Source organism: Cuculus canorus, chromosome 5, assembly GCF_017976375.1.
Source record: "Cuculus canorus isolate bCucCan1 chromosome 5, bCucCan1.pri, whole genome shotgun sequence".
Taxonomy (NCBI): Eukaryota; Metazoa; Chordata; class Aves; order Cuculiformes; family Cuculidae; genus Cuculus; species Cuculus canorus.
In genome coordinates this window covers 52,415,802-52,440,005 of record NC_071405.1, presented here as the reverse complement: position 1 = coordinate 52,440,005, position 24,204 = coordinate 52,415,802, and the positions used below count along the sequence as shown (strand labels likewise).

Genomic DNA, 24,204 nt, shown 5'->3' with positions numbered 1-24,204 from the left:
TTGATGCAGAACAATGTAGGTATAATCCCCGTGTTCATGTAAATGTGAACGGCACTGAGTTCCGTGCAGCTGTTTTTACCGCCATACCATGTGTGATTTATTATAAGATAAGGTCTCTGAAATTAAAAGGTTGGGTACTACAGAAGGCAGTTCATTGCAGGAGGATGTCTAGCTTACTTCCAGCTAATTGTATGCTATTGGCAGCCCTTTAATAAAGAATTAGTCTTGTTCTTTGACATCAAGAGGAAGATATGGCCCAGATTCCATGCTGAGAAATGAGTGACAAATAGTTTAGAAAAGTTTTGCACCCTATGCCCGTGCAGAATTGAAGGAAACTGGTAGAACATAATTTTATTTGGTAAATCAGCTGATTGTCTAAGTAACTGATGGACAGCAGCATAAGGACCAGTGTCCAAAGCTGGCACTATGAAAAAGCACAAAAGCAATTATTCTGGAAGCGTGTCGTCCAGCATCCAATTCTCTGCCTGTACTGTGACTTGCAGTAGTCTCTCAGCACTCCCTGTGTCTGCTGAAAATGATGCTGGAAGCTCTACAGTCCTCTGTAAGCTGAGACTAATAGAGCTATTGTGAAGAAATATATTTGTTCTGCTTCTGCAACACAGAAATATATTTCATATTTCTAAGGATCACTAGATAATTTATAGAAAAGCCTAAGAAGGTTCTGCATCTCACAGTTACCAAATAACCTGCCTCCCACAAGTGTCTCCATTCAATTTTCAGTAATTTAAGGCATTTAATTAGTGAAGTATGAGAGTCTATACCACAACCAACCTTTAATTTCATTGCTTTAGCAAAAGCAGCTGTTGAAACTGAGCCTCTGGATACCCAAAGGAGAGGCAACTGCAGTATGTCAGCAAATTCTTTAGGCTGCCCAAAGATTACTAGACTGAAAAGAAGCTAAAATCCACTCTCATAGAGGCATAAAATTTGACTCAGGAGGCAACCTGGAATAGCAGAATTTTTTAATATCTTAAATGTGAAATATAGTTTGTCGTGTAACAGGTTTGAATGTAAAAGTCAGCTATATGACTTGCATCCAGTTAAATGCTATCTTGCTTGGAATTTGTACACAAACTCTTTACTACATGATTGCCTCAGATGACTCATCAAACTATTGGAAAGTGCACATATGTAGATCAGAATTAATACTTATATACTGAAAGGTGCAATAAGACTGTGACCAACTCTACAAAGCGAAATAAACCCAGCTACGTGTTCCATATGTTGGTTTGTTAACTGGTGCTTGGATTGTTGCAACATTGACTGTAATGCTACTATTTCCTGAAGCTCTCACTGGCAGTTTTAAGGCATGATGTAACAAGCCTTCCCTGGGTGGAATGCTGCCCTGCTCTGAGGTAGTTTGCTTGGTTTGGTTTTGACTCCTGCATAAACAATTTGCATGTTGATTTTTAACATAGTATTTTAAAAGGCAGGCTGTGCCTACACCTCTTCCTGTTTCTCTCACAGCCTCCTTGTATAAAGAGTTTAGTTAGCTTCACTTTGCTTATTTTATGATCCTTATTTGCTTTAGTTCATAAAAGTTCACATTTACTTTGAATGCTACTAAATGTTCCTCCTAAATGTGCAGAATTTAAAGGACTTTTGCTTTACAGAAGTTACTTGTCCACTCTACCCATTGCTGTCATACTCACATTCAAGTACTCACTATTGAAATATTCACTGTTCTCATACTATCCATGGAATAAGCTATATAAGGCATGTATAGGGCATATACAGTTTTCATAATCTCAATTCTCACCAAAGCAGAAATATTAAACCAAATCCAATTGGGAAGCAGGCCTAAATTCAAAAAGGAGAAAACACAGCTCTACTTCATTTTACAAATTTGTCTTTATCATTTAATTCTGTAGAGAGAACTTTTTTAACATTTAAATCATCGATTATTTTTAAGGTAAGCTGCAAAGTTTGTAAAAATCTTCAAACACCCATTGAATTTAATGACTGGCAATAAATAGAAAGACAAATCCTGGATCACAGAGCTTCTTTGAAATCAGCAAACTTACAGATACGCACCAGTTCAGAATCTGGCAGACTGGTACACAGGAATATAGAGAAATGCAATGTTCCCATGCAGTTGAAGTTGTGGGGTTAACTGTTCAAAAAGCTAATAAATAATTTCTGTTATCAAAGGGCAAAAGTGTCTAATTTAGCAGTTATGTTGAAAAGTGAAAGGAAAGATTTCTATTTGGAGAATTATTTCAGTTAACTAGGATTCTTCAGTCTGGAAAAGAGAATTGGCAGCAGTGAAAAAAAAGAAAGGTGGTTCTTCATGTGGTGGACCTGTGCAACTTATTGCCACAAAGACATTGTAGATAAAGCTCACGTGAGCTCATGGAGAGGTCTTCTAAGGGTTACTAAACACCTCAAAACCACATTCAGCCCAAGGAGTGTCAGAGTTGAAAACATCTGGAGAGCAGGAATGTATCAGGGGGAAGTATCATTCCTGCTTGCTTTGTTCTTATTCTTCCCTAGCCATCTCTGTACAGCCAGTGCCAGATATGGAACACTGGGCTAGTTGGACCTTTCCACTGACCCAGTACATCCAATACAGATTCTTAGGTTAAAGAAAAACATTACTGATGCATTTCAGAGCACATGAAGACTTACCTTGTCCACTCCATGTAATATTAGTCTTACCCATCTCTCCCTGCCTGTTTTAGAGCTGCACATTACCAAATAAACATGTTTTTCAATTTATTGCTAAATCAGCCCTCACAATCACAGCATGCCAAAGCTTGGAAATGCTAATTTCTTAATCAAATAAATTGCTTCCAATTGCCTATTTGAAATACCAGCATATATCTAGCCTAGTAGTCTAACACCTTTACAGTCTGGACAACTGAATTCTATGTAACCCCAGAGAGTTAATCATACCTTATGTGATACATAGAATACATAACAGTTCAGTATTAAAATGTGTCATCACTTAGAGTTTATCTTGGTTGCATTATTCATGACTGAGTTATGCAATTACACAAACATTTACAAAAACTTACATGGTAGTGTGGTCTAAAGTAATTTTTTGTGCTACCAGGGGAAAAGAGTGAGGAAGGATAAATAATTATTCTAGGAAAGTTTTGGTTTGGATTGGGTTTTTAAATGCAATAGAACTGATTTTTCAAATTGCTTCACTTGTTAAGTGAGGTGACTCCATCATCAGAAGTCCTGCTGCAAAGTGTTCTGGGGAAACCATAAACACACTAACAGAAACTAATGGGCTTGTCCACAAGGGCTAATCAGTGCACAATAAAGCAGGAGATAAATTCAGAGCCTGCGAGCCAGCTTGCAGTAACTCTTATGGTCTATTTCCACATGCAGGAAAAAGCTAATTTCATCGTATCTTATACCTGACAACTTAGGCTTTTCCAAAGTTAGAAGTAAATGATAGACACTGCGGAAATATCATGATCTCTCTTTTCCAACTTCTAAAGACCTTATCTCTATTGCATAAAAATAATCTGTAGTCACATAAAATCTTTCCATCTTCACACACAGAAAAGATTGTTGTTGCCTGTACGAGGCACTGGGCAGAGGTAATTTTAAGAGGAAATTCCACTTACAAAGAAGAAACGTTTTTCTTTTAAAAACATATGCTGTTATTAAATTGCAAATTTCAGGGAGGCTGTGCTGAGTTTAACTGGAAGAATGCACATATTTAAAAGTCATCAAGTTTGTCTTCCATAGACCATTTTTCCACAAGTAGCATATCCATGCGCAAACGGAGTGGTTCCTTGGTTAGCAATCTGAGTGAGAAAAGTAACAAGAACACCTAGCAACAGCACTACACTGAATTTGCATCACTAGGAACAGGTAGAATGGCTAGATCCACTAAGTCTTTGTGGGTGAACCTGCCTCTTCAACTCTCGGTGAGTTTTCAGGGGAGCCGCAGACTCAGAATACACCTTCTGCCATTTTTATGTGGTAGGCAATTTCCATTGAGCTCAGACACACACGCACTCTAAATAAACAGATCTCCCACAAACTCTATGGTGTCTCTTGCAGGTCTCATCAAAATCAACTGATCAGCTCAAAATGAAAATTACAAAGAGATGTTGTGATGATACCGAAGCATATTCAGTGGTCTGCCTGATCTCCATACAATCGTATGTTCCTAAGCAGTCTAGATACGACCAAGAACAAAATGAACTGTAAATTAAAGTCCTTGCCCCGTTTCTGGTACAAGCCGATATGGACCGTAAAGTTAATTATAACTGTAAGAAAAATTAAAGGCTTTTCAGTCATTTTACCTTCCAGTCAATGTCAAATTAAATCCGTTTTACTGAGCAGGTTTTGTTAAAAGACTGCAATCCAGCACTATATATTTACTATTTAAATGGGTTTTGGGTAACCCTTGTTCTCGCTTGGACCATCAGGTAAACAGGAGCTGGCAGGGATGCATTGCTATAAAGTGATTTTTTTAATATATCCTTTTAGCAATTTATAGCCTTAAATTACATATGGACACTCATCTCATTATGGCCCTTGGTAGGGTTATGGCCCAGAGAACCCTTGTTGTGAAAGAAGTACATGGCATGCAAAGACACAAGGGGAAAATACTATTAAGTACTATTGAATTCACCACATTTGGCAACATCTTTCAACAATATGGGTCACACTGTAGTTTGCAGCAATAGTTATTAGACAAAGATTATATTTGCTACAGTGTCTTCATGCATTGTATTGGATTATATTATATTAATGCATTAATACATGTGAAAATGACAAAGAAAGATTCCAAAAAAAAGGTAGGGGTAGTAAGCAGGAGAACATGGTCACAGACTGCTGGGTCACAGTTAGGAGAGGTGAAATACAGACAAGGCAGGACTCTATTCGAAGAGACAGAGGTCCCTGTAAGAGAAAAACCTACTGCAGGGAATAATTTAAAATCAGGCACCCAGACAGTGTTAGTCTGTGGAGTCAGAAGTCCTGGAAGAGAGTCAGTATATCAAGTTCTCTTGTATGTACACTAAAATAAACCACAGGCAATTTTGTTGTTCTTCTAGCATGCGTGTTAATTATTGCAAGTGTTTTTAATTAATCAATCATTCAGGATTTTAAATCTAGAAAACATGTTTTATGCAATAATAATGGGAGTTCTACAGAAGCTTAAGCTTTCAAGTACTCTAAGTTAAACATAAAGATTGTGTTCAGTTTTAATTTACTGTTCAGGGTTTTGCTATAATTTTGTGCAAACAGGCAATGAGGGAGCACTAAAATGCAACTCGTCCTGCTGGCACGATTCTGCAATGGATTTAACATAAAGGTCTGTTCCTCTAATGCTAATTTAGTAAGGTTATAAGCTAAAAGCAGAAACAGATTTTAATGAGATAATGGCAGAGTTTTACACTGCTTCTATTTTCTGCTGCTGAAGATCTGGGGGAAAATATTCCCCCTAAGTGGTCACATTTCACTTGATTTCCTGGAGGTCTTTTATTGAATAAAATCCACATATTTAAAAAGAAATGTTACCAAATTGGAATCATCAGCAGACAGACAATTGAAGAAAAGCAAAATAAACCAAGTGAGGAAAGGTTTGACATTTAATCCAGGCCAAGGGCGGTTTGGAGGAGACCTAAGAATTTAAGGCAGTAGGGTAGATGCGCTTGTAGTGTTTTCACTAAAATGGTCTAGAGGATATAATTAACATTGATAATAGAGGTAAAAAAATGCTATTAACATGATATGAAGCAATTTACACTTTTCTCCCAGTAGCTGATTCGGGCTGTCTGCATTATATGGTGGATTTCACTGGAGAGGTTTATATTTGGAAAATTCTTATTGAAAAAATAGGTAGATCTTATTCTTTTTTAAAAAAACAACCTGCCGTTGAATGTACTCATAATTGCTTTCCTTTTCTTCTGCATGTTTCATTTTGTCAATGTTTCTCTTAACTGAAGTAGGCACATTTTAACTACATGTCTTTACAGTCTGTAGAAAAATAGTGACCTGATGAAGCTTTCTAGACTTCTCTGCAATTATATCAGAGTTACTATTTGCCTAAATTTCAATCCACTTCCATAAGCTATTTTATCATAGAATGGTAATTTCATAGTTCCCTACAAGCAAGTTACAAGAAGCAGATTGTGACTTAACAGCAACTATTTGACCAAAGCACTTAAGTTTAGCAGCAATTGCATGAACTGTAGTACACTACAAGGCAGTCAGCTATTACTAATTTAAAGCATAAACTGCTATCTGCGCAACAGGTTTGTGGGCTTTTTTGTTAAATAACAGTTTTTGAGAAGCTTTCTTGTTCTAACCTAGGCATAGCATACAGACTAAAATCCAGGCAACAAGAATAATATTTCAGAACTCTTCGTTTACTAGTCAGAACTGAGGTTATTTGCAGTCATGTATGCTGTTCCCATTTATCTCATGTTAGTGTAAGAGTCATGCTCTGATCTAAGAGTACACAAGTAAGGTGTGACTTCCTTACTGCTATTTGCCTGGTTTCTTTTTGCTCTGAAACTGTACACACTGTCACTAAGGAGCTCTTACTAGTTGTGGCAATGAAGCTGTATGTTGTGCTATACCTGTAATACTTCACAGGCTGAAAATTGCTAATAGGATTTTCTGCAGAAATTGCTCAGGGCAAAATAAAATTTTCACTTAGTAAAGGATCTTAATTTCACTCTGATGCAGTCAGTTGTATGTGGTCTCTGGATTTTTGAAATACAGTGGTTAAAAACTCTTGGAGAGATGACTTACTATCTGTCACTCAATCATAAAAGGCTTCTATCCTTGTTTTCTTACATCAGTTGTACTTTTATTTAGGGATGTTAGACATTCTCTCCACAATTATGTGATTTATGATCTTACTTCTGAAATGCTGACTTTATTTCATTGTTGATATTTCTGAAACAATTCGGCTGAAAGTCTAGGGTAGAAGAACAATTTATCCTGGGTTTTTTTCATTTTCGCTCTTGTTATTTTTTTACTATAAGTATTTCCATGCTCAGTGTTGATATTCTTCTATTTAGAACATCATTGCCCACTATTTTTTTAAAATATTAGCTACTAATGAAAGGTCATTGAGAATAAAATAAGCAAAATCGGATTTTTATAACTTGTAAGCCATACAATCTTTTCATTGCATGAAGTCTAGTGCAGAATAACTTTATGTGGCTCAGAAATAAATTTTCGTCTCAACCTGTAAGAAGAGAAAGATTTCTTGTGCATGTGACAGAAATGTGAACACTTATATAAAAATTTATCAAGGCTGATAAAAGGGCAGCTGAATTTTCACTGTGGCTATTAATTAATTTTATGAAGTTTCAGAAAGATACTGTATTATTCCCTTTCCTTCTAAAAAAATGAGTCTTCTTTCAATTTTCTCAGCTACAGAGGGACAGATTATAAAGAGAATGCTCAGGAACAATGGCAGTCACCAGCAGCTACAAAACTAAAGAAATATTCATTAAAAGAGTTCTCAGACAGAAAAAAAAAGAGAAAAGGAAGAAACATTAAGGGAGAAGACTTTGTATGGTAGAAGGGAGAACTTGGAGACACGAACAGTGATACCTTGAAGAAGATGAAATCAAGAAACGGAAAGAATAGGTTTACAAATAAAGAAAACCAGAAACCTTAGTGGCTAAAAATGTGTGTGAGGCATTTTGTTTCGGGAAATCAACCAAGATAAAAGTAAATTTGAAATAAAAAAAAAAAGAGGCAGACCTCAAATTTAAATAATGAAACACTGAATATTAGTTCACATGAAAGAGTGAAAAATCAGCAGTTCTGCAAGCAACAGAATTCCTGATGTCTGATTTCTTACAAATTTGTCTTGTGATTTCATTTTCTGTTGTCCAAGAAAATATGAACTCTGACCTATTTTTTCCTGGTGTTGAGCATATGCTGCAGCCTTTTCAGTAGCCTTTGCAGCAGTAAAGGCAAGTGCAGATCTTTCTTCTTCACCCAGCCATCAACTTTCATGAAAACTGCAGGAAGGTGGTATTTTTAAGACCTTTACTCTGTTATCACTGAGGCTTCAGCTTACCAATGGTTTCAAAAACGGGTCATTAGATTTAGATGCTCACATAAACATACTCATAGCTGAATAAAATAAGCCTTAAGAAATAAGACAAATTGGGTGGAACAAATCCCAGAGGAAGAAGAGCTGTGGTTATTAAGTGGAAAGGAGATGAATGAGGCAAGATAAAAGGAAAGCTGACTTTGTCATGGCTTCAGGACAAATGGTAAAAGAGAAGGTAAGATATATCGAGACAGCGTTTAATAGAAAGAGAACTGGGAAGAAGGCAGAAGAGAGTGATTTATTGAAAAGCAAGAGAGAAAGGGATAGCATGTGAAAAGGCTGCCTGCTGGGTTCTGAAGGAGGAAGAGGAAGAGGAAGCTGTGGCTCCTCAATGACAGGCAATACAGAAAAAGTGGTTTGAAGGCAGGAGAGGGTACAGAAAACCGAAGGAGTAGATAATGAGATGAGAAGAAATGTGAGCATATGCACCAGTGGGAAATACAGTATTGCCATCTGACTGAAGGGACAGAAGGCAGCAGGCACAGGTGGCCAAGGACAGAAATGTCAATATAGGGACAGGATAAGCTCATATAAGGATGAAATGTTTGAAGAAAATTGAGTAATAGGCATTAGATCACTTCTGCCTTGCAACTGTGTGCCAGGGCTCGAGGAGGAAGCCTGGAAGGAACTGGCACGCCTGCTCAGCTATTCTGTTTTGTGGAAGCTGCCAAAGGGGCAGGTGGAGCATAACTGGTAAATGCTTTGTTCGTGAGAGAAATATTGAATTATGTCTGGTAATTATACAGCAAGGGCACTAAAGATAACGATGTGTCTGTGTATCAGTGTCTCTGGAAGTATCAATTAATCATAGTACCAGTAAAAGCTGGTTGTGTACTCTTCAACAACACAAGGCTTCATCAGAGCAGCCTAGTATCAGGACCGGGATCAGCATCTTTGATGAATCGTGGGGTGTGGTTCCAGGGAACCACCAGCCATCCAGCTCCTGCAAGAAAGACAGACAGCTGTCTTGGGGGCCTAGAAATTCTGAAACAACAGGGCAACCCAGAGGGCAGACCCATCACAACAATCCAGACCTGGGAAGAAAGCAGACCTGGGAAGACTTAACATGATCATGAAAGTCACAGCTGCTGGTCAGGAGGTGGGCAGCACTGAGCCTGATGAACACCATACCAATTTCAGCTAGCAGCTGCCAGGGATTGTACTTCATTTCAGAAATCCTATTTGTTGTATTTGCTATCATTTCAACATAAATTCCAGCTTATGGGAAACATCAAAAAAACGGTGTCTTTCCCAATCTGGACAAAACTTACCTGTTTTTCTTAGATTGGGACAACTTTGTTTGCTACATTAATTTGCTGTTTGCAGGATCATAAGATTCCTGGTCATGCTGAATCATTAAAAGGTTTTCACACCTGTCACTTTGTGCATCATTCTCCCACACATATCACTGATTTGATAACGGACATAAAATCTTTCTGCCATGACTTGAGTCTCTGAAATGAAATTCATGTAAAGGGGAAAAGACCCTCTGCCTGACTGTGAGCCATATTAGCAAAAATGCAGAACAGATGCAACTACAAACTGAGTCAATGAGCTGCAAACAGTCATTAGGAGTTCAGTGAGTGAAAATTTGTTCCTGAATTCAAGAGAAGTTTGAAAAATTTCAACCTACAACTTACTGCACTTCAATTTCAGTATCTATAAATGGGGAACAGGCTCTTATACTTAGAGAAGCAATGCAACTAATTTTGATGTACACATAGGCCAGAAAAATGCCTATGGGTCTTTTCTTGGAGAAGAAAATAATCGTTTGTCTGGACACAGTTTCATTAAAATCAAACTTTCTGAACATTCAAGAGATAACATAAAATGAAAGAAGAATGTTTTCTTCAGCTAATTTTTCCTCCCTCTCCCTATTTATAGTATCTTGTTGCTCAGCTTTCTGAGTCGTGTTTCTCCATCCTGAGGTTACTGGAATGCCCTGTCCTTGACACAATCAGAGGTTAACCACAGTGAAGTTACATCAGCTTTCATGAGTTCGATAAAAAACAGATTTACTTCTCTGTCAGCCACTACTGAAACACAGATGTTGAAAACTGTTTAAGATCATAGGGTTTGTTTCTTGTAGTGATAAGCTGAAAGGAGCTCCTCTCTTTGTTACTTATCAGAAAGCAGTTAGCTGCTTTTAACAAAATCTCTCCTTGCTGTTGTCTTCACTGTTCTTTCAGAATCTTTCTGACATATACGAAGTCTAAAATGTCATCTTACCATGTCACATGTTGTAGTTTATAAAGAAATATTTCTACTACAAGAAAAAATGTCCCTCTTTATCTGTATTTTAGCATGTAAGCACAAAATGGAAAATACAGAAAAAAATATACAGTCCTTAACTGTGAGTACTGTGTATCTATAAGTTTCTCTTTACTGGTACCACCTCATACCTACCATCATTATCTCAAAGTCTTCTAGATATAAATATTTCCCCTGTATTATTTACGTGTATCGTGTTATACATAGATGAGCTTTGGGACAAAGAATTAATAGCAAGTTTCTGGTCTATTATAAAACAGAAATAATGACCAAGCGTACAGCCCCTTGCTGAGAAAGCACCATCTGAAAGAGATCAGTTTGCTGAAATAACCAGTTGTGCTTCCTCTCATGGGTCTCAGGGTTAATTCTAGTAATCAGTCTCCAGCTCTGGATTCCATACAGGTTGGAAACAGGTGTTTAATATAGAAAAAAAAAAAACAAACCAAACAGCATTTATATAGCTAAGAAAAACACACAATGCTGGATGCAGTCTTGGCAATCTTGTTCAGTACACAGCCTTGGATGGGGTACCTTTCCAAAGAACCTATACTAGCAGATCACTTCAGAATGCTCTAAAAGAGAGAAAGATGTGATGAGTTTAACTGGCAAAGACTCCTCAACTGAAATTGAACCAAAGTGTTCCACCTGCCACTGACTCTGCTGTTTTTCTTCCTGTTCCCAAGCACTAAGCACTGTGAATCTGGTAATCAATAAATAGATAGGACTGTGCAGATCCTTCATCTGCAAGAAGCACACACATGCCGTGCAAGAAATGGAAGTGAAACAATATAAAACCCCCAACTAAATACAGCTAGTACTATGGACATTTGGTTAAACTGGGTTAAGGTCCCTGAGGAAAGTCACAAGTAAGTACTACCAAGTCTGCAAAATTAAACAGGGACTAAATGACTGCACAAGCCAGAAGCAAAAAAGTAATTGTGTGCAACTATCGCATTTAATGAACAGCACGTTAGATAAGAATGTGATTGCTAAATATATTTGTGTCACATCTGCTGCTGTCTGTATTGCTTTTCTCCTTGTTTTCAATATTACATTAACTGTGTTATCTATAAATAGATTAAACTGTAGAAGTCTTTTACCTACAAATGGCACACACAATTCTTAAAAAAGCACCTTGCTCACACTGATCTGAATAAAAGAAAAGGCATATTGTGTAATGCTGGAGAGGATGGTTGTGACAGTTGGTGGTAGCCGAGGCTGAAATCTTCCGTGTAACCACAGATCTGTAACAGCATTGATACACACTTCTCTACACACTTTGCCATTATCGTTCTTCTGTTGATCTGCATGAAATAATTCTGCAAGTGAAAAAGATGCATATGAACTTTGCCATCTTCTTTCCTTGGTTACCAAATGAGATTTTGATACTACTTCTAATTTCTAGCCACTAGAAAATGCATTGCATAATCACGTACCAAGATAAATATATGCCCTCAAGTAATCTAACTTGTTGGAAGAAAATGAAGCATTTGAGGATGCAATGAACTATTTTGCAGCAAGGGTAGAGAGCCACTACTAGTAGCTGGCAAAAAAATCACTCAGAAAAATAGCAGTTTACTTTTAGTTTTGTGCACATCTTCTCTATCGGCACTTTCAGTGATTCTTCTGCTTAGATGGGTCTAATCTTCAGCTCCATACAAGATCCCCTAGTCATTTTCTGATAGCCACCATTGTCAGAAGCCATGAACATCTTCAAGGTTAAGTTTCTCCTTTGCAATATTATTCTCTTTCCCAGAATTATACAAGTGGCTTGATTTGCATTTCAGCTAGCTGATGCTTTAAGAACTACTTTCTCCTTCATCAAAACAACAGTAACATTTGCCTCTTACCCTAATCTGGGGCAGTTCAGAAATCTGTTGTAGCTTTCTCCTTCCTACCTTGTTCAGCCGTCTTCCTTTCTTTGCAATATTTAAGCAGGGTGTGTTCAGAACTCGGTAGTACAGGGCAAGCAACGCTTGGCCTGCTGCACCCTGCAGCAACCTTAGAAGAAAACTTTTTTCCCCAACACAGTGATCAGCTGGGTCATGCACATTGATAAACAGAAACAACGTCCACCCCTCCAAAGCCCAGCCGTGGGGCTGAGGAAAGCTGGGCAGTGCAGTTGGAGTCAGAAGTGCAGCACACTCCACCTCTTACAACAGCAGGCAGGTTGTCAAAATGCAGGATGCCTGAGCTTGGGTCACAATGCATCTGATCGGGCAAAGACACCGGTGTTTCATCTCCCTACTGTTCCTGCTGTCTGCCTCCTGCAGAAAAGCTGAGAAGAGCTGCAAAGGCAGCATTTGTACTGGTGCAAAATTCCTCTTAACCTTTGTCTCATTGACATTATGCTGTGCTAGAAAAATACTATATTTATTTTACAGTTTAATTCTAGAGGAAGTCAGAAAAAGTTTCCCAAAGAAGTATAGATGCCCCTTTATTTTAAAAATCTGTAAGAACATTAAGTTCTAACTTGTTGGAACAAACACCTTTTCCAGATCAAACTGCTGTCTGTTCTTATTATAACTTTCATTATCATGCAAACAGAAGATACTCTGATCTAGAAAGCAGATAAAATATTTCAACCATTACAAAGTAGCAACCTCAATTCACTATTTTATAGCTCTTTTATCTATTCATGACAGACGTCAGTAGTAACATAAAATGTTCACTAGTAGCTAAAGTTTAGGAAACAACAAAAATATTAAAGTAAAAACGTCTTACGCTAAATGAAATGTCAAAATTCTGACATGAACTTATTCGAAATTATTTTTCATTTTATTCCCTTTTCCAGAGGAGCGTTTTCTGAAATTTGTAAAAACACAAAAAATGTTCTTTTGAAACAGTTTTCTACCAACCTGCTTTAATTGCACTTTCTGGCCAATTCCATACACCTATAGATTTCTCTAATATGTTACTCCCAAATCCTTATGTGAAATGTCACATACTGGATGGAAGTGGAGAAATCTCCATTCAGCTTTCGAGTTGTATCGAAATCAGCTGTTCCAAACTTGGAGTTTAGGCATATCCCTCAGACCTATGAAATTTTCTTCTTGCTAATTTGTCGTTCATCAGGTAATTGTTTTCCACGCTGTTTCACACAGAATCACAGAATCACAGAATCACAAGGTTGGAAAGGACCCATTGGATCATCGAGTCCAACCGTTCCTAACACTCCCTAAACCATGTCCCTAAGTACTTCATCCACCCGTTCCTTAAACACCTCCAGGGAAGGCGACTCGACCACCTCCCTGGGCAGCCTGTTCCAGTACCCAATGACTCTTACTGTGAAGAATTTTTTTCTGATATCCAACCTGAACCTCCCCTGACGGAGCTTCAGGCCATTCCCTCTTGTCCTGTCCCCTGTCACTTGGGAGAAGAGGCCAGCTCCCTCCTCTCCACAACCTCCTTTCAGGTAGTTGTAGAGAGTAATAAGGTCTCCCCTCAGTCTCCTCTTCTCCAGGCTAAACAACCCCAGCTCTCTCAGCCGCTCCTCATAAGACTTGTTCTCCAGCCCCCTCACCAGCTTTGTTGCTCTTCTACGTGCTCTTCACGTAGGAGAACACGAAAAACAAACCCTCAAATTTAACACAGTCAATTATTCTTTATATATACCATAATAACTGTACATGATATTGGAAATCCATTACACTGTTTCCATACCAACATAATTTATCATTTACTTATTTGGGTCAAGAATTAACTGACTCTCAATTCATAACATCTCTATTATATTTACCAGTGTACAGAGCTAAAAACATTACTAAGACTTAGAAAGGCTGACAGTTCCTGGCACTTTGTGCCTTTGCTGTAGTAGGAACAGCGGTAATACAACTTCAGAGTCACCCTGCTGGTAATCCAGTTTACTGAATCCAACTTATGAGTCATACTTCCTTCTGTTAACAGTACTTTCGGTCATCCACAGGGATTTGCCCTCACAAGAGTGAGACGTTTCTTTGTTACCTGACTTTTTGCTTGGAAAGAGCATTGTCCCATGAACAGAAAGCCCACCAAAAAATGCCCTCCTTGCTTGCCCTACCCTTGGCCTAGGTCAGGTCTGCAGCACTGGTCTTGGTTTTATTGATGTAATTTATGCCACTGCTGGGTGAGGTTTTACTGCTTTGGCCTTGCTCTACAGCTTATGTTGACAGAAGCTGACTTAAACAAGGATTAAATATAGTTGTATGTCATGTGTGACTATTCACACATTGAAGGAAGGCGATGAAAAATTGTCTTGGGTTCGGTTTGGATAGAGTTTATTTTCTTCAGCTTCTGATACTGGCCTGCCAACAAAAGGGCAAGGGGTGCATGAGAAGCTGGGAGGGGACACAGGGACAGCTGATCCAGGCTGGCCAATGGGATATTCAATGCCATGTAATGTCATACTCAGTATGCAAACTGGGGGGGAGGACTGGTTGGGAACGGGCTGGGCACCAGGTTTCCAGGTGGTGACCAATTGCACTGTATATTACTTGCTTTGTATATTCTCGTAGTAGCAGAAGTAGTAGTAGTAGTAGCAGCAGCAGCAGTAGTAGTGATGCTGTTGTTGTTTTTGTTATTTTTCTCTTCATTTGCTGTTCTGTCCCAACCCATGAGTTTTACCTTTTTCTTTCCAATTCTACTCCCCATCCCACCAGGTGAGGGAAAGGAGTAAGTGAGCAGCCACGTGGTACTTTGTTTCTGTCTGGGGCTAAATGGATACAACAGAAATAAATGAAGAGTGCATTATAGTGATTTTACTTTGTAATATATTTAAAAGCTGTCTCCCACTGCTGTTCCCATTTCCCAAATTTGACTGGAAACTGAGACCTAATTTTCCAATGTTTTACATTTAACAGGGAAAAACTGTTACTGTCATGCTAAGATGGGATTCTGCAACTCCCAGTTTTTAAATATGTAAATGCAAGGGCATCACAGAGAATCAGACCTAGCCAGATTTTTAACAGAAGTCAAATGAGCTCTGCTGATTTACCCAAATTGTTTACCCAGATTTGGTCTTTACTAGGCACTTAATGTGCTTCATGTTTGAACTTCCCAGAGAAATCTGACAGTAACTAACTGACAAGCCCACAGCTGCATAACAAAGCATCTTGCACTTTTCATTAAAATCATATTTAGTTGAGAAAAGCAAATTTGTCATTCATATGCGCTACCCTAAAGAGGCATAGAGAAGCTATTACAAAGAAAATCATGGATAGCTTTTGCCACATACCCATTTAACGTTCACTTCAAGACAGAATTATGTTTAATTACCACTACAGTGATTACTAATCAATGCTAAATATTTTCATTTCAACCTTCTAAGTACTTTCAGTGGTCTTTGTCAATTGTGATTAACCAGATATTTTTTCCAAAACACTAGATACTAATGAACTTTAGAGCTTCCTGTTCATAAACACTTTTTCCCCCTGTTGCTGTTTACAAACCCCACTTAAATAAAGTTTCACTACTGTATCATACATAATGATTCACAAAAATGATTTCATTGTCTGTATGCAAGAAAGCTCAATAATTTCTCAGGTAAAGAGTAGGGCTTAATTTTAACCTCATATGTCCTAGTATTGATTTTGTCCCATTTTGGTTCTCTGGCTGGGGGACAGATGCTGTCTGAGGACCTCCCAGTACCTCACTATGGGTTCCATAAAAATGCGAGATGACCACAGAATGATACAGATTTATTCGAAGAGATTAAGAACGTTGAAGATAATATCAAACACATTTGGTATCAGGAAAATCTCAGACAGCTTGGCAAACAAAGACTCTCTAAGTGGGGAAGAAATAATAGATGTTATGAGTTTGTATGATTTCATACAACTGTCTACAGCCAACAACAGTGTACTTCAAAGACAAAAACAGTCTATTAAAAAAGCAAGGCTATTCAAAAATCTAGAGTATTTTAAGAAATAAACTTTAGTGAACAAGCAAATCAAGAAGTTTTGTTATGCTGCGAGAGGTAGTATTATTCAGATTTCAAAATGTCCTGATCCTAGTAAAATGAAAGAGGTAGTAGGTGACCTCAGCAAGACAATGAAATTGTTAAAAAACAGAGGAGACTCTTGACCAAATGGATATGCTGGTAAATGCTGTAAAACATTTGAGATACAATTGGCTCTCTGGATGTAAGAACACTTCACTGTCTGGTGACAAAAGGTTTGCTGATCATCAACTTGTCACAAAAATGCAATTTTAAAATTTAAACCAAACATGGATCTTTCCAAATCCAGAGTCTTATAGAGTTTCTTCTATAATGCAAATGAGTCTTAAAATGCTGCTCTCGAGGACTTCATAATAATACTTACACAAGTGAAACAGCATCCAAAAGGCTTTATATAAGAAATAAGCTCTTTGGTTAACATAAAGGAGGACTTCCCCGTATGGAACAGCATACGGAGAGAGTGAAGAAGTGAAGTTTAACAATTTAGCTATCAATGCTAAGTGCTTCATATTTTTGAGAAATTATTTTGGGATACACTTTTAAATAAGGATCAAAGCCATCTATAAAGATTCACTGGCTTCTCCTGGAGGGGAAAAATCTGAAAAACTAAACAAAAATCATTGTATGGGAGAACAAGATAAAAATGACCCTTAATATCTCTATGGTTTGATTTGGTTACAAGTCGTTATCACTAAAATACAGATACTAAATAAAACTATGAAATAGGCACAATGAGTACAGAAATTATTATTAAAATGTTGTAAGTAATAGCTGAGGAAAAATATCTCAGCAGATATACATTAGAGTACTCAGGTCTTGGGTCCATGAAACACTTAACAAAGAGTGAACACTTCCTGAATGTAGTTGATAATAAAGTGAAATATTTAAGCAGCAGTTCTCTGTTTATAGTGAAGAATAACTTACATGAAATATTAAACCATTAATTAGAACCCTCTGCAGTAGTTCAAACAGGTGGAATTATCTGATAAAATCCAGAAACTTTAAAATTAGTTTTTTTTCCCTCTCTGGTCAAAACAAATCAACAAACAAAGCCAAAAAGTAAAAGGAAACTTTTCAGAAATATTTCAGTGGCCAAGAATAAAACACAGTAACCTATTACGGAATCATACAATGGCAAATTAATTCTCATTATAGCAATTGTTATAATTTTGGTCCAAAATTTTGGCACCCATGAAATATCACCTGGTAGTTAAAACTGTATTTACTGATTAGTCAGAGAAGAGCTATTGAGTAAATAAAAAATGTAAAAAATCAGATCTCAGAAATGTATCTTAATCAGAATGAAAATAAAAATACTTTCATACCATGACTGGAAGAAATGGTAGAAAATAGATGATTTCATACCAGGATGATGAGGAAAGGCAAGGGAAGGAGAAAGGGGGAGGAGGTTCAATATAAATGTATACTGTTTGCTTACATTATTTATAATATTTCCAGACAAGAAACAAACTAGGCTAGGTTCATTAGAAAGTATAATGCAAAGGCTGAAGTTTCCATGATAAAGATTTTGTCTAGAATGTATGATTCATTGCTGTTTTTAAAAGACAAATTGCATAAAAACTATTAAGTTATTTAGTCTAAACTGTAAATATGAAATAATGACAAGACTGAGATGAGATCATGCAGATGATTAATACTTGCTTCCAAACTAATCATCACACAGGATTCAGTACTATCTAGCTTACAGAATGTGTATTTCTCCATTGTTATCTCACAAAATATATAATATTGCCCTAGATGTCTATATGAAATTCAAACCAGTCTGGTTTTCCTTTGTACATACAATATGGGAATACTACCTGGTAACAATATTTTAAAAATCCATCTGGAAAGCAATACAGATTTGCTAGAGCAGAACTTGAACAGAACTTATAGACATGTGTATTGGATTCAGTCCATTCAGAAGATTTAAGACTGGCATGAAGAAGCTACTCTTGTTGCTCTCTGTAGGAAAAAAACAAGAAATCTTAAAACCATGGACCTAGGCAACAGCTCCCACTATATATTGCTGGAAAAAAACTATTAGTACCGTATCTAGTAATGGATGACTTGACATATTCTGTGAGAATCGTGCCAAAAAAACACTCCAAAATGGACAAAAGTGGTGGTATACCTTGCAAAGAAAAGATAACATGGGAGAAATACTAAGCTTTTTATGGGGATTTCCAGAGCAAGCTCAAATATGTCGATGGAGCAAGAGCGGCCTTGGGAGAAGGGCCTTGTTATGCTTGTTAGAACAAAACCATGGGATGAGGAGGCAAGAATTCAGTACATACAACAGAGTGTATAGAGCATTGTGACATTTCTTAGGTAAGTGTTTCAAATACTTACCTGCTAGATTTTAGAATGAGAAAGTTATCGCTTATATGAAATTTGCCTTGTCTGCTGGTAGCAGTGGGAAAGTAGCGAAACACTATGCTAACAGTAAATAGGTGCATGATCAGTGCATGATCTGTTAGTTGATTGGTTTATAGGTATACGCTAACAACTGTGATTGGACATAAGATTTTTAGTTACTATATGATTTGTGTCAAGAAAAATATAAAGAGATGGGTTGAGAATAAACTTTTCTCACTCTGCATCCCAGAATTAGGCCTTGCTTTTCAAGGTGCAACAGTGTTTTACAGCTTCTCCAAGCTTATGGAGAAGGTTTGATACAGATAGTATAATCTTTTGAAATGAAAAGAAGCAAAGAATATTCTAAGGGGAAAATAATGGAATTAGATAGTCCTCCTTCTCTAATATTCTATATTCTCTTCCAAAGCATATTCACTTCATCCATACTAGCAAATAATCAACTCCACAGTAAAGGTCTCAGAAAGCTAACAGGAAAGGTTAAATATTCACACCAAGTTAGGTTAGTATTCAAGTAACTTGAAAACAGAGGACAGCTACACTCACTATACAGTTACGTATTCTTAATCACGTAGAAAGTTATCTTTATGACTGCCACTGTAACTACAATGGAAATGTTTTATTGTAAATGGCCTAAAAGATATAATTTTTATTTTGAAAATATTTCTCAACTACAGCATTCTTTCCTTGGTTTCTCTGTTTCTTTTTGCTACTCGAATGCCTCAGTTTACAGAAGACCAATAGACAGTCAATATGTAAAGAGATGCAAAGAAAAATCAGGTTTGTGGGGCACATCAAAAACAACTTTGATCCTTTAGCACCTTGGCAACTTAGATTAGCTTAGGACTACATTATCACATGGGTGAAACTGTTCAGATGCACAACATCCTTATTTATTCTGAGGTTTTTCAGGTGTGAGTTGCAGTTGTATACATGTTTTCAAAGTAGCTAGTACAAGACAAGTCAGTAAAAGTTCTATAATTATTTAAGAAATAGAAATGTTAGATGAAAATAAGGAAGCAAATATAACCTGGCCAAAAAGTCAGGCAAATGCCAGAATAAAAAGGACTATACTTTCTGTCATTAAAAAGCACATTTGATGGAAACTTTTCCTTATTTTTACTGAAATTCTCACTTTGGAACTAATCTTTCCCAGCGATGATCTTGCCTTGCTTCAGTGAAGAGAGACAGAAGTCCACACCTGGGTCAGAATGAGAGCAGAGATGAGTGGAAGCCCTTTTTATCACATCCAGCCTCTCTACTTGTGAATTTGCCTCCCAGAGGCATGAAGAGGAATTAAAGTAAGTGAGGCTCCTCTGCTCTGCATCCCTGGTCCATGCAATCTAAATGACGTACTCTTAATATGGCTGCAAAATCTTGTCATCAGTGAGACAAGGAATTGGTATCCTCTGCACATTTGGGGTTTAGTTTTCTACATATGAACGAACTGTGCTGGGAATAACACAATCCCACACATTATTGATTTAATCTTCCGGGTATCTCCTGCTTCTACAGTTTATGAATTAAGTACTGATACAAGTTATAAATGTCTCTTTTCACACTGAAGTGAATGAAGAAAAATATAGTGATACAGTGTGGGACTAGGCAAACAAATAGTTATCAATTTCAGAGATTTTCCATTTTGTTTTTCAAAGCGCTGCTGAAGGAGCAGTATTAATGGTAAGGGAAAAAAAATACAGTTCTGTTCAACAAACAGTTCAAAATTAAATGGGAAATGGTTCATAGTCTCTTTTCTGCTGTTTCTTGCTGCTCAGATGAGGCCAAATGACCTTGACAGTAAGCCTCCAAACCATATTTTTGAGATCAGGTTTACATTCCCAGCCTCTGCTGAAGAACTGCTCTATCATCTTGAGCAAGACACTTTCCCTCTTTATGGCTTCAATTTCTGTCTGTACCAAGGGGTAATATGACAGCCATACCCTACTTCATGCAATTTATTACATTTTAAATTGTAAGGCAAAGACTGAGTCTTGCTGTTTGTTCCTGTAGACACAAAAACAATCCTATTTTTGTCTTGCTGCTATTCAAAGAATTTTGTTGTCTGCTCTGCCTCCGTATTTGTGCTTAGTCCGAATTGCAAGTGCCAATATATTGGGATGAAAGCTAATCTCTCAGCACTGCCAGCTTGTCTAGAACTAGGTGATACCTAGAATCGTAATAAAAACTCAGTCCCTCTCTTTCTGCCTCTCCCTCTTACACGCATGCACACCGAGCCACCTATCTGTACCAGTCTGACAGCCAAAAGAATTTCCAGAAAAGCTTCCAAATTCTTCTGGGATTATCTGAACCCTATCTTATGAAAGATTCATCTCAGTAGTTTTGTTGCAAACACAAGGATTTATGAGTGCATAAGCTGCAAGCTGTCTACTGTATGGCCTATCAAAAATAAAAAAGGAATCAAGAAGATTTATAAGGTCACCATTCTGCAAGCCTAGTGCCTTCCCCACCTAAGCACAGAACTGATCTGCTTCAAGCAATGAGACACTCAATCTGACATCATGGAAGTTGTATGTCTCCCACACAAGCAATCCAAACAAGTAAAATGGGTATGGAAAAGTGCAGCAAACAGCAAACCAATGTCTTTACCTCATATATCATATTACATGGCATAACACTGCAAGCTATGCTTTGAGAAATAATGCTGCGCTTCCAACTGGAGTATGGCAGCATATTTCCTGCCCAGCTGTACTATTCTAGTGATCAGTAAAGGAATCTGGTGTCATTCTTCTCAGCTCTTGGAGGAAAGACCATCCATCAGTATCCTTTATGAAAGATACCAATAATCCTGTTCTACACATGTTCTTGATAAACAGAGCTGAACCAAATTCATAAACAGCTTGGAAACATACAGAATAATCTCTAATATAATTCATTCAGCACAGACCTCCCAGCTACTCTCTAATGCAGCGTTAAGAAGACCTTTCCACAGGACTGCTTCAAGACAACTGTTTGGCAAGAGGCTGTTTCTAGGACTGCTACAGACCTAATAATAAAGTTGGAAGGGTGGGGGACAATTCTTCTATCCAATAAATGGTCAAAAATAAAACAGAGACAGTTTATATTATTTTCCCCATAGTTCCTTTCTGTTCAGAAAAGGCTGACTGACCTTGAGAACAAGGCTCCAGACCATACTTTTGAGATCAGGTTTCCATTCCCAGCCTCTGAAGAATTAAGACTTAAGAAGGCTCTGCTCTGGCACAAAGATTGAATTTCATTAACATGAAACAAACAACGCAGCGTTCAGAATGCTGCAAAGTAGATCAAAAGGTTAATTCTTCCTTTGATGGTACAAGAAAGAGCTTTTAATGCTTCAGCATACCTACAACACTGACAGTAATATGGGATTGTGAGTTTGTCATTCACAGATGACCAAAAGGTGATAATGTTAGACACTTAGAAGAGAGCTGACCCTGAGTCCTGCCAGGTGACAAATGTGTGATGAAGTACTTTCACTGACAAACAGCAAAACACATAAAACACATGAAGATTTCATTGCCAGAGCACAATATTCTCAAACAGAAATAATAGCTCTCTGAAAGGAGCTTTGTTCCGAGAAAAACAGCCCCAGTGGGTTTGGGTTACTATGCTGGCACTCCATCAGTGTCTACAAGATTTCATACCATGCAGACAAAATCTGATTACAGCCCTCTTTTCGCCTTTTAACTTTTTTTTTTTTTTACTTTGCAGGGGCATGAAGTGTGTGTGTGTGTGTGTGTAATGGACTGCTAAGTTACCAAACTTTTTTCTAAGATCTGCCTATTAGTTCTAGAGGTTTCCCCAGAGCCCCTTCTCACTCACTTGTACTCCTAGCTGCCGTAACAGCCTCCTACTGGAATAAAGGCTGGACAGAAAATTGTTTCCTCTTTGGATAATTTTCTAAAAACATACTGGGATTTGGTGGGTTTTTTCGTGGAGAAATGGGACTTTCAGAAATGCCAGAGAATATTCCTGCTATTTTTTCCTTAAAGTGAAAACATGTAACATTTCATTGTTCCCACTGTGAAATCCTACGTTCAAAACATGAAGCTGAAGCAGAGTATTTTGCTTTCTCTCAGCACAATATCAAACCACAACTGCCTTAAATAGCCCATGGTTCGTGCCCACATTCTTCCCTGGAAGGTGAGCTCTCCGTTAGCCCACACCTTCTATGAGGCATCGTGGCCTCCCTTCTTGCTCCTTTCTTTAGTGCAAATACAATCAAGTTTGACAAATAGATGCAGGGACTGAAAATAACTTTCTAACTCCATGTTCTTGCTTGAAAAAACCATTCAATTGTTTGCTCTTTTCCTCTCAATGAAAGAAGAAACTCCTAGCAAATCTGCTTGGCTGAAAATATTTTTCTCCATCAGGTGTTTCTTTTAGACTTCCTATTGGAGTTCCAGATTTATTTTGCTATTTCTAGGAAAATAATTGTTTTATTTCTAGCTTACATTATATAAAACCTATTTAGATGCGGGTCTTAACTGTTAAGCTGTCAGAACAGCTGGGGGACAAGACAGGATGGAGGGGAATTCATCAAGCTATTGGCACGTAGAGTATTTAGATCTCACAGAGCAGTTTGGAAATTAGCTTGTAAGTTTCTACTGGGCTTTACTAATACATCAAGCTATTGGCACATAGAATATTTAGATCTCACATAGCAGTTTGGAAACTAGCTTGTAAGCTTCTACTGGGGTTATTGAAAAACTGCTTCTGTACTTAATGTATGGTATATGTGGCTGTTCCTGCTTGGCTGTACTCTAAGGATCCTCCATTTGAACATGTATGTGATACTCCATATGGGGAACTGTAGTCTTTGTAAACCGAGCTTCATAAATACAGTGATTGTTACCATCTGCTTTATTTTTTAAAAAACACTAATTCTTGCAAAGTAAAATATTAGTGTATAGGCTGTCTGACAATCTATGAAAAGGTAGAGAATAGGGACATTCTCAGACAATGACTTCCCACACTGTATTTTTTTTTGGAGTCTTTAAATGGTTGGTACTATCACACAAAGAGTGGTTATATCTGAGTTCATCTTCATGTAAATCTGAATGATCTCCTCCTGTAAAGTGAGATCAAGATTTTCATGTTCATTTAAACTGTATGCCAAGGCAAAACCAACTCCAGCATATACCAAAACAAAAGCCCAAACTCTTTTGCAGCTCCCTGATAGCAATGTAGCAGATACACTGTTTCTGAAATTACTGTTCTCTTCAGGATGCTGTTCCCACTCATTGCTGAATCTAGTTTGCGGAAGACACTAGCACAATAATTTCATAGTAAATACAATCCTTTATGAGGAAAAATTTCTTCTCTCTCCTCCTTAATCTTCGCTACTACCTTTGAGGGACTTTCCCTCTCTTCTAGTAAAACTTAGATATCTTCATCTCAGCTCTCAATCCAGATTCAAAGAAAGGAAAACAACCAGGAATTATCCCACTGCAGAAATACTGCAATAAAAGAATAATCTGGCTTCTGTTAGAGCTAAAGAGATCTGAAGAAGTGGTTTATGGGTTTGTTTCATTAGTAGCAGATGGTAGTT

General features: G+C 37.5%; 1 protein-coding gene across 1 annotated transcript in view; it reads left to right on the top strand.

The window, feature by feature from the left end:
* The window catches only part of C1QTNF4 (C1q and TNF related 4), a 100,688-nt gene that overhangs the window by 764 nt on the left and 75,720 nt on the right, over window positions 1-24,204 (top strand). The window lies entirely within an intron of this gene.